Source organism: Grammomys surdaster, unplaced genomic scaffold (assembly GCF_004785775.1).
Source record: "Grammomys surdaster isolate TR1022 unplaced genomic scaffold, NIH_TR_1.0 97, whole genome shotgun sequence".
In the NCBI taxonomy this organism is placed as follows: Eukaryota; Metazoa; Chordata; class Mammalia; order Rodentia; family Muridae; genus Grammomys; species Grammomys surdaster.
In genome coordinates this window covers 3387597-3397689 of record NW_021604576.1, presented here as the reverse complement: position 1 = coordinate 3397689, position 10093 = coordinate 3387597, and positions in this window count along the sequence as shown.

The following is a 10093-nucleotide window of genomic DNA, read 5'->3' as shown; positions in this document are numbered from 1 at the left end:
AAGTGATGGCTACCTTACATGATTGGCCACACTCTCTTGCATATGCTTCCTCTCATTATCATGCAAAACATCATAAAAATTATGACTATTCTGTACATATTAATTAATGCTGGAGATGATATGGCAGCAGTTATTTCTTAACCATTTAGTTCCCCAAATAAGCACACAGAGACCTTTTAGAAAGAATGACATGAACCCCATTTGTCTCCATTTAAAGACCAGGCCCAATTTTCTAAAAGAAGGCCATAAGGCACCAGCTCCAGGAACAGACCATAAGTCCCAGGAACTGAACTATCCCATAAGGCACCAGCTCCAGGATCAGACCATAAAATCCAGAAACAAGATCATAAAATCTCCTCCCAAAGAACAGCCTGGGGATAACCACAAAAATGAGGAAATATCTTATCTCAGTATGGGCCAGCTGTGCTGGGCAGCCCTATCTCATTCTATGGTTAAATGTTCATGATACAGAAATGTAGACCACTGACTACCTGTGACCCCATAGCACCCATCAATGAAATTTTAGGTTACCTAATTCTTCTAGAGAGCTCCCCAGGTTCCCTATAAGAAAGCCTGTGAGCCTTTGTCTGGGATTGCCATTTTGGAGAATGGTTGCCTCCACCCTTGCTGGTCGTTTCTACTGAATAAATACTCTTTGTCTTTGCATAGTATCTGAGTCTAGGGTCTTCCTTCAGAGATTTTCAGAACCTTACACTTTTTTTTTTTTTGGTTTTTTTGAGACAGGGTTTTTCTGTGTAGCCCTGGCTATGCTGGCACTCACTCTGTAGACCAGGCTGGCCTCAAACTCAGAAATCGGCCTGCCTCTGCCTCCCAAGTGCTGGGATTAAACGCATGTGCCACCACTGCCCGGCGAACCTTATACTTTTAATATTTGAAAGCTTAGGCCTTTGCTGGGAAAACTCTCAACAAGCTCATCTAAGCTAACTGGACCACCTACCCCATCCAGCCCATGGCTAGCTATACTTCCCAGGCTCATAGTCCTGTCTCTCTCCCCTCACATCTCCTGGTGAAAAGACTTTCCTCTTTCTTCTTCCCAGAGTTCCTTTCTCCCTCCCAGGAAGTCCCATCAATCTCTCTTTATTGCCCAATCACAGGCTTTAGCCTTTTATTGACCAATTAACTTTGGGAGCAAGATTTGCACAACAAAAGCTGGTGTGCATGAGAATTGGCTCTTGGGGCAACTAGATCTCTGGGTACAGCACTAGACCAACCCCAACAAAACATTGTGTACAGTCATCTATTGTGCTATGACAAAACTTGAGGAATAAGACATTCTTTCATTTCCCACATAAAACATTCTCCTCCTCATTTAAAAGCAAGTATGTATTATCTCTACTACTGGGATGTAACACAACAACTCAGCTTCATTTATGCCAACGGGTAGTGTTCTAGTTTCCTTTCCTGTTATAAACATGTGATAAAACATTGAGACTAAAAGCAACCTGGGGAAGAAAGGGTTTATTTCAGCTTACACTTCCTGGTGACAGTCTATCAGGGAGGAAAGTCAGGGCAGAAACTTAAGTAGGAGCAGAAGCAAAAACCTAGTGGGAAAGCTTTTTACAGAAGGCTTGGTCCCTCTAGCTAGTCATCAGCCAACATCCTCATACAACCCAGGGCCTCCTGTACAGGAGTGGAAGCATCATCAGTGGACTGAGCCCTCCCATATTAATCAACGGTCAAGACAATTCTCCACCCACATGGCCAAGGGTAAAGTAATCTGAGGAATCTCTGAAATGAGACTCCTTTCCCAAGAGGCTCTTAGCTGTATAAAATTAATATTAAAAAAAATCCTAACCAGAACAGCTATGTGGTGAATTGATTTCTTAAAAATTAGACAGGCATTTTAGAATTAAAATGTTCCTGGTGTTGAGGTTTACATGGTTTGTTGTGTATAGCTCTCTTAGTTATAAGTATTCTCTAGATGACATTTATTATCATGCACTGAGCTCATTCTCACCTGCTCACCCCTTAGAATCATGGCAGTCACACAGTTTATGTTTCTGCCTATGATTGCAAACAAATTAGCATAATATGCAATTGGCAAAACCCAAAGATGTACCACCAGTGCCACTGGTCTAACTTTTACACTATCCCAGATCTCATTAAAGTTCCCTTTAGTGCAGAGATCAGAGGTCAATAGTGGGTACCTTCTGTAATTGCTCTCCAATGTTTTGTTGATTGCTTTTGGGTAGAAGCTCTTGCTGCATCTGGAGCTTGCCAATACATCTCGACTGCTGGCCAGCAAACCCCACAGATCCTCCTGTTTCTGCCTGCCTGACTGACCAATGCTGACATTGCAGGCATGAACCCCCTCACTCATGTCCTCCTGTGTGCATGGCAAGCATTTTGACAGCTAAGTCATCACCACAGCTCCCAGATGAGGAAATCTTGAGAATCTTAGCCCTGTAACATGTTCGCCTGGATCTGAGGCACTTGACACATGTTAGGAGACATACGATGTTGGTGCAAACCCAGTACCCATCCTATGGTACAGCCCTCCTCCAGTTTCTATGGGGAGTGAAGAGGACTTACTGAATATTTTGGAAAGTTTTGAGTCTTCTAAATCCTCCTTCCAGCACATGCAGGCCTTCACATTTTTTCATTTAATTCTAACCTAACTTATACGTAGCTGTTAAACCTGTCTTATCACAATTATGAGATAGCTTTATAGCTTTATTCAAAATACAGCTGTTAATATTCAAATATTTTAGACTATGTTTCTGTATCTACATTGTCACTTCATGTTGCTTAACATATTCTCTACAGAAAGCAGAATGGTATTTTCTTTTCCAGTTCTCAGTTCATTTCACAATTGTGTGATTACAGAGGAAGAACTCGGTGTTCTGGGAAGTAGCCATTCACCTACCATAAAATCCTTACTTAGGCAGCAACCAGCAGAAATGCCATAGAATTTGTGCAAGTGTGGTACCTATAAGAACATAATATGATTTTTTTGTACAAAAGCATACATACATATGTGTATGTGGCTCATATACTTACATATATATATATATATATATACACATCATAAAAAGAAAAAGAAAAAACCATTTAAAATCGTTGTATCCATCTTATCATAATTGACTTTTAAACACTGGTATCATTGCTTCACAAAATATGATACTACTTTCTTTACACCAATGAATATGACAACAAATTAGTTGAATGGACATTGTGGTGGTTTGAATATGCTTGGCCTAGGGAGTGGCACTATTAGGAGGTGTGGCCTTGTTAGGGTAGCCGTGGCCTTGTTGGAGGAAGTGTGTCATGTGAGGGTGGGCTAGAGACTCTCCTAGCTGCCTGGAGACAGTATTCTTCCTGGGTGCCTTCAGATCAAGATGTGGAACTCTCAACTCCTTCTCCGGCACCATGTCTGCCTGGATCCTTCCCACCTTGATGATAAATGAACTGAACCTCTGAATCTACAAGCCAGCTTCAATTAAATGTTGTCGTTTAAAAGAGTTGCCTTGATCATGATGTCTCTTCACAGCAGTGGAGACCCTAACTAAGACAGAAGGTGGTATCAGAGGTGGGGGTGTTGATGTACTAGGCCTGACTATGTTTTTGTTTGGAGGGATGTGAATTTTCAGACTTTGGATTAGAAAGTCATGGAATGTTTCAAGTGGGACTTAATGGGCCATCCTTGTAGGGATATGGAAGACACTGATGCCGAGGATCATTTGAACTCTGGAGATTATTATGATGTTTTGTCTGAAGAGTCTGCCTGAGGCTAAGGTAAAGAGATTTTGATTAATTGTATTGACAAAGGAAGTCTCAGAGAAGCCCAGCATAGGCTTTGTCCTCCGGTTTATTTTCACAAAGAGCATTTTGACTAATCGTAGCAAGCTTAGAAAGGAAAAGTATAAGATGTATGTTCAAATATTAAAGGGGCACCAGGAAGTAGAATGGAGATGAATCCTATGTTCAAGAAGATAAACAGATAAAGGGAGTGAAATGTGGTGATTTAATTATAATTGGCCTAGGGTATGATACTTGTTGGAGTAGGTGTGGCCTTGTTGGACAAACTGTGTCACTGTGGGGGGTGGGCTTTGAGACTGTCCTCCTAGCTGCCTGGAGACAGTCTTTTCCCAGAAGTCTTCTGACCAAAATGTAGAACTCTCATTTCCTCCCGTGCCATGCCTGCCTGGATGCAGTCATGCCTTGATGATAATGGGCTGAATTTCTGAATCTGTAAGCCAGTTCCATTAAACATTGTCATGGTGTGTCTTCACAGCAATAAAACCCTAAGACAGACATTTATGTAGAAATCTCTGATAAAGAATTTATATTACAAATTTAAAAAGCTTACAATTCAATAAGAAAACAAACAAAGGCTAGAGAGATAGTTTAGCTGGCAAAAGTCCTGATAGCTCTTCTAGAACACCTGAGTTGCACTCTCGGTACATACTTAAAGTCTCATAACTGTAACCCCAGTACTAGGGGATGCAATACACAATTCTGGACTCAGCAGGCATCAGGCATGCATATGGTGGACAAATGTACATGTGGATGAAGCAGTCATACACAAAAAATGCAATTAGTATTTAACAGATAACCCCAATAAAATAATAGGCCAAAGGTACTAAGTAGCACTTTTGTAAAGAAAGCAGTTGAGGGCTGGCAAGATACCACAGTGGGTAAAGGCATTTGCTGCCAAGTCTGACCACCTGCATTTGATCTTCAGGCCCCACTGTAGAAGGCAGAAAAAGATTCCCCAAAGCTATCCTTTGACCTCTATACACAGCATGGCAGAAGAAAAGAACCTACTCCCAAAAGTTGTCCTCTAACACATACATTAGCATACATTAAAATTCTCTAGGATACATACACACAGGATAGTTGAGGTTCACAAATGTGTTTTGTGTAACTCTGTGTGCTAGCATGAGATCTAGTTTCTCTTTCAGTGTTCTGAACATGTTATTGAAGTAATATCTTTAAAGTGGTGTGTTTAGGGGACTTATTTAGAAGAGACAGGACTGTGATTGTCAGTCATTACTATCAGCTTGATGAGTGTATCTAGAGAGGTTTGACTAAGGAGGGAAAAGCAGGAAACATGCGGTTGGTGGCACCATCCCAAGGGATGGAGGCCTAGACTCAACAAAGAGGGAAAGGAAGAAAGCCTGATAACTCTGATGAGCTCCAGTATTCATACCTCTCTGTTTAACTGATTGAGAACAAGTATGCTCAATCCCTCAGCCAAAGGAGAGAAACAGCCATCAGGCAATTCCCAGAAGCCCAGTTCACATTAGTGGTTGATAGTTGCCAACTGGATGCCTTTCCACGAAGCTTATCCCACCCCTCCACCGCCACCCCAACCCCCCCAACCCCCCACCTCCCAGTGGTGGTCCTTAGTGCTATATGGGTCTGAGCATCCCTAGCAGGCAATGCAAGGAAGGAAAAGGGCATGAATAAAACTATCAACAACAAACAGGGAGTAAAGAATATGTGCAGGACAGCAAATTGGTACCAGTAAGATAAGAACTTCTCTCTAAGCTCACAACCCACTTAGACTTATTCCCTTTGTGGCTGTGCTGTGTGTCTACACTCAGCACATGTAGGCGAGCTTTCTGATTTGCTCAGCCTGTCCACATTGTATCTGAAGTCTGGCACTAGGACTCTGTTGCAAGAAAAAATTCTAGTGCCCAGTTGGCCTTAATTCAGATTGTAAAAGAGGTCTCCTTTGTTCTGTGTGTTAATGTAATTTCCCAGAAGTCTTTCTGGTCCTCAGTCTATTGGGGACATTTCAGCTTTTGCTTGTCTTCCAGCATCTATGTTAAATAATAAAAATTACATGTATATTCTGCTGAAGTAGTTTTACTGGGTATAATTAAACACCAAAGAATAATAACATACTGTAAGTATTGTGTGTTTGAGTAGGGAATTCAAAGAAGTATTGTACCTTAGGACTATGAACATTCAAAAAGTATATAACATAAATTAGATCTGTCGATTCTTTCAAAGTGAAAAAGGAAAAAAAAATGCCAATTTACTATCTTTGTATGTGATACAAGTAAATATAATTATAATGTTCACAAAGAAATCCATTACTTTGAATGGCAACAAAATTAATAAAAGCTAAATGTTTTTTTTTAAAAAGACATCTAATTAGTGGATGTTCTAATTAGAATTTTAATTAGAATTCACAAGAATCAACAGAATAGTAGGTTTATAAAGACTTTTATATATTAAAAATCTACATATTTTTAGGTTAACACATCAAATATAAACTGATACTAGAAATACCCACCCTGTACTACAAATATGTGGTCAACATAAATAACAATGGAAGGGCCAATGTACTGTTACACCAGAAATTAACAGGAAAATTTCTAGATGTCAGAAATAAAGATTGAGTAGAAAACGGGAGGCAGAGCCTGTGAAGTGGAACAAAATTAAAATCCCTGCCAGTAACCTCAGAATTGAGAAGGCAGACACCAACAGTTACATACAAGTCCTAGGCTAGCTTGCTGGTATACGTATTGTGTTCTAGGCCAGCCAAAACAACAACGATCAAACAAAACTAATCCTTAACTAACACTACAGTGCCCATAGACATGACAGTTTAGGGGTAAGTCTTTTTGATACCTGCTTCTCCAGAGTAATTAATATCAATGTACTTCTCTATTCCCAAAGTGCTATGACGTAGATGATTAGCTATCAGCTCTTGCTAGCTAAAGAGATGTTTTAAAAGCTAATATCATGCTTATGAGTGTGATGTTAGGATACAGACAAACATGTGCTAAGAGCATCATGACCAAAGTGTGAATAAGTTGATTACCCGCACAGAGGAATTTCATGGAGATGAGCAGTCTGTGATATGGGAAAATTGCTGTCCTTTACCATGCCCCTGAATCATCAAGAAAAATCCTCTATTGAGGCTCTAAAGAGGAAGAAAGTCACAGCCAGCCATAACTTCAGCCTCTGGTTAGCTGTGGAGTACAAATTTATTCAGTGTGCTTGGCTGAAATGATCCTAAGCAAATGTCTGCATGGTTATCACAAAATTCACCGAAGCTAGGTGAATGCAAAACTGCTTATGGTTGAGATTCTATGTCCTAAGCACAAGCCAGCCAACCGAGATCTCCTGGAGATGAAATTACAGTGTGAAGAAATGAATCACTCCCACGAAGCATCAGTAGACACAACAAGAATTTGTATAGCAAGAACTAGAAAAGGAACACAGTCTTCTTATGAAGATACTTTGAAATCGAGAAAGAAGAATGAAACCCTAGCAAAAGAACAAGAGGGTATTTTTAACAAGAGCAGGAAGATCTTTAAGAAAGCTAAACAGAATCACCTTGCAAGAAAATATATATACCCAAAAGAAAAACATTAAAAATGAAAACAGTAGACAGAAAGTTCAGATTGCTTGTCTTTCATTAATTTCTCTAAAGGACTGGAGTTTTGTGGTATTTAAGTCTGGAAATTGACTCTTGCATACATGAGATTTTAGATTAGTTTCTCCCACCGAAATTGCATGTAAAAAGTCAGTGCATTTTTCATTACAGTTTTTGTTTGTTTCAATTTACCTCCAACTCTGATTCTAAGTTCAGGATACCACACTAAACTGCCCATTTGGCAGTTTTCAATGATTTCTCTATGATATGTAAATGGACATAAAAACGCACACAAATTTTCAGGCTCCTTCACAATCCTATAAAGGTGTGCCCTTGCCAAACACTACAGTCTAACAGGCTAGTAGTTAATCTGACGATTCTTTTAACTATGGTGTGGCTGGCACATAACCCGAAGCAAAACACTACTTAAGAACGAAGATTTAGTGTATAGGATTTACATAGATTTATTGTTAGACTGAGAACGAAGATGAGGATGCAGCTATTCTATATAGTTATTAGTAATACTAAACATCTCATAACATCACTATTACATAAATAAACTGATTTTAATGTAAAAGTTTAATATTTTAAGTTAGGTTTTAATACACTTAATATATTAGCAATTTCTACCTTAAAATAAAACATGTTAAAAAATAAATTATATAATGATGTGCCGGGAGCCAATCTTACTCCATTTTGAAAGAATAGTTTTAGGTTTTGTTTTTCCTCAGCTATCGACTCCTGAGAAAGCAGGTGGCCAATGGTCACTGTGCCCTAAAAAAAATGTGGTTGCTGTGCCCTGAGTCCTGAGCCAGACAAAAACATCAGCAGTTGCAAGATAGCCACCGTGGCAGAACGCCCAACTTCTGTGAAATTCCCCCAAACACATTATCCACTTTCCTGCCTGTATAAATTGCCTGAGAAAATACAGCTCGACAGACCTTGATCAGAAAATTTGTCTTGGTCCCGTTCTTTGTGACTCCAGTCCCTTCCATTCTCTCCCCTTCTTTCTTAGGGTACCCTATTGAAGCCCATGCAGGCCGGGGCAATGATGATAATTATAATATCTGCTTTACCATAAAACAGATTAAAAATAAATTAAATAATGGTGGAGGTCAAAGTAATTTGTTTTCTCGGTATTTGACATTACACTGCCTGTTTCAGGATATTTTTTCCCCTTAGGAAATAAATACAAAATAGTAGTGAATAGATGGGGCCTAGTGGTACACACTAATAATCACAGCTACTTGGGAGGTTGGTGTAGTAAGATAGCAAATTTAAGGCCCATCTGAGAAATCTAGCTAGACATTATGTAAATTTAAAACTAAACAATTTCTGGAACTTGGGAAATAGTTTAGTCACTACAGTGCCTGCTGTCTAAGCATGAAGATCAGAATCCACATAGAAGCTAGGTGTGGTGATGCACATTTGTAATACCAGAGCTACAGGAATGGAGATGCTGGATCTTGACCTCACAGTCCAGGCAGACTAGCTCCAGGTACAGTAAGAGACTCATGATAGAAGAAGACACATGACAATAATACCTGTCCTGCAAACACATGTGCAAATATGTGTATACATATCCACATGCCTAAATTCATATAAGAAGACACACAAATACATATGCACACACACACACACACACACACACAGACAAGTGCACATGCATACATTAATTCCTTAGGTTTCTCTCAACTTAGGGTAGCATGCTTACCCATGAACTCTCTATGTAGCCAAGGTAAGCTTTGAACTCCAGATCCTTCCTGCTTCACTTTCTGGAGTTGCAATATTATATACAGTTCCAACTAAATCTGTTAGATATGGCTGAGATGTAGTTCAATGGTAGGTTGCTGGCCTAGCAGGCAGGAAGCCCTGGGTTTAGTCACAGTAAAACACTTTCTCTGCCTTTTCCCAGAGGCAGCAGAAGTTCAAAAGGAGAGTCTTTGTTAGGTGCTCCTTACAAGTCTGAGATCACAGAAGAACGTTACAGATACCACAGCACGGCTGGGCTATAAACCCTTGGATGGACTGGGGGGATTGGCTTTTTAAACATAAAAGAAAAGGTAAGAGCAAAACGACAAAAAGACACTTCAAAGGGGGAAAAACAGCATCAGTGTCCTTTTAAATGGCCCTACTTGGTGGCATATATTTGAATTCTGAAGCTTATAAATTGGAACGTAGGAAAGGGACCCTTTTCCAAAAATACCTTGCTATGCAGGACAATGCTGAGTATGCATCCAGCCTGGATTACATAGTGAGATGCTGTCTCAAAACCAAAAACAACCAATGAAAAGAAAATACAATATTAACAGTTTGTTCAAAGTTCATAACTAATAAGAAAATACCATATATTAGAAAAACAAATTAAATGAGAATTGATTCATTTTAATTTCTTTCTTTTATACATTATATAACTAAAGTTCACAGAGATAGAATTACTTGACCAACCTTTTATAGACACTTCACAGAAAAATGGAGATTACAGGCCAGACCTTCTGACGACCAGCCCAGCCCAGCCCCATAGGAGACAGAACATTTGCCTGGGGAGATCTGGAATCCCACGGTGACTTTATGTAACTGTGTAATGCTAGCTCATTTTAAACACACATAATATAAGGTGGCTAAACATTTTTTTTTCCGGAAGAAAATGAGCCAAATGTAATTTAAGAGGCCACCTGATGTTCAACAAATATTTACTGAGGGTTCAGTGTTTCAGACACTTAAGGCTTATCAATG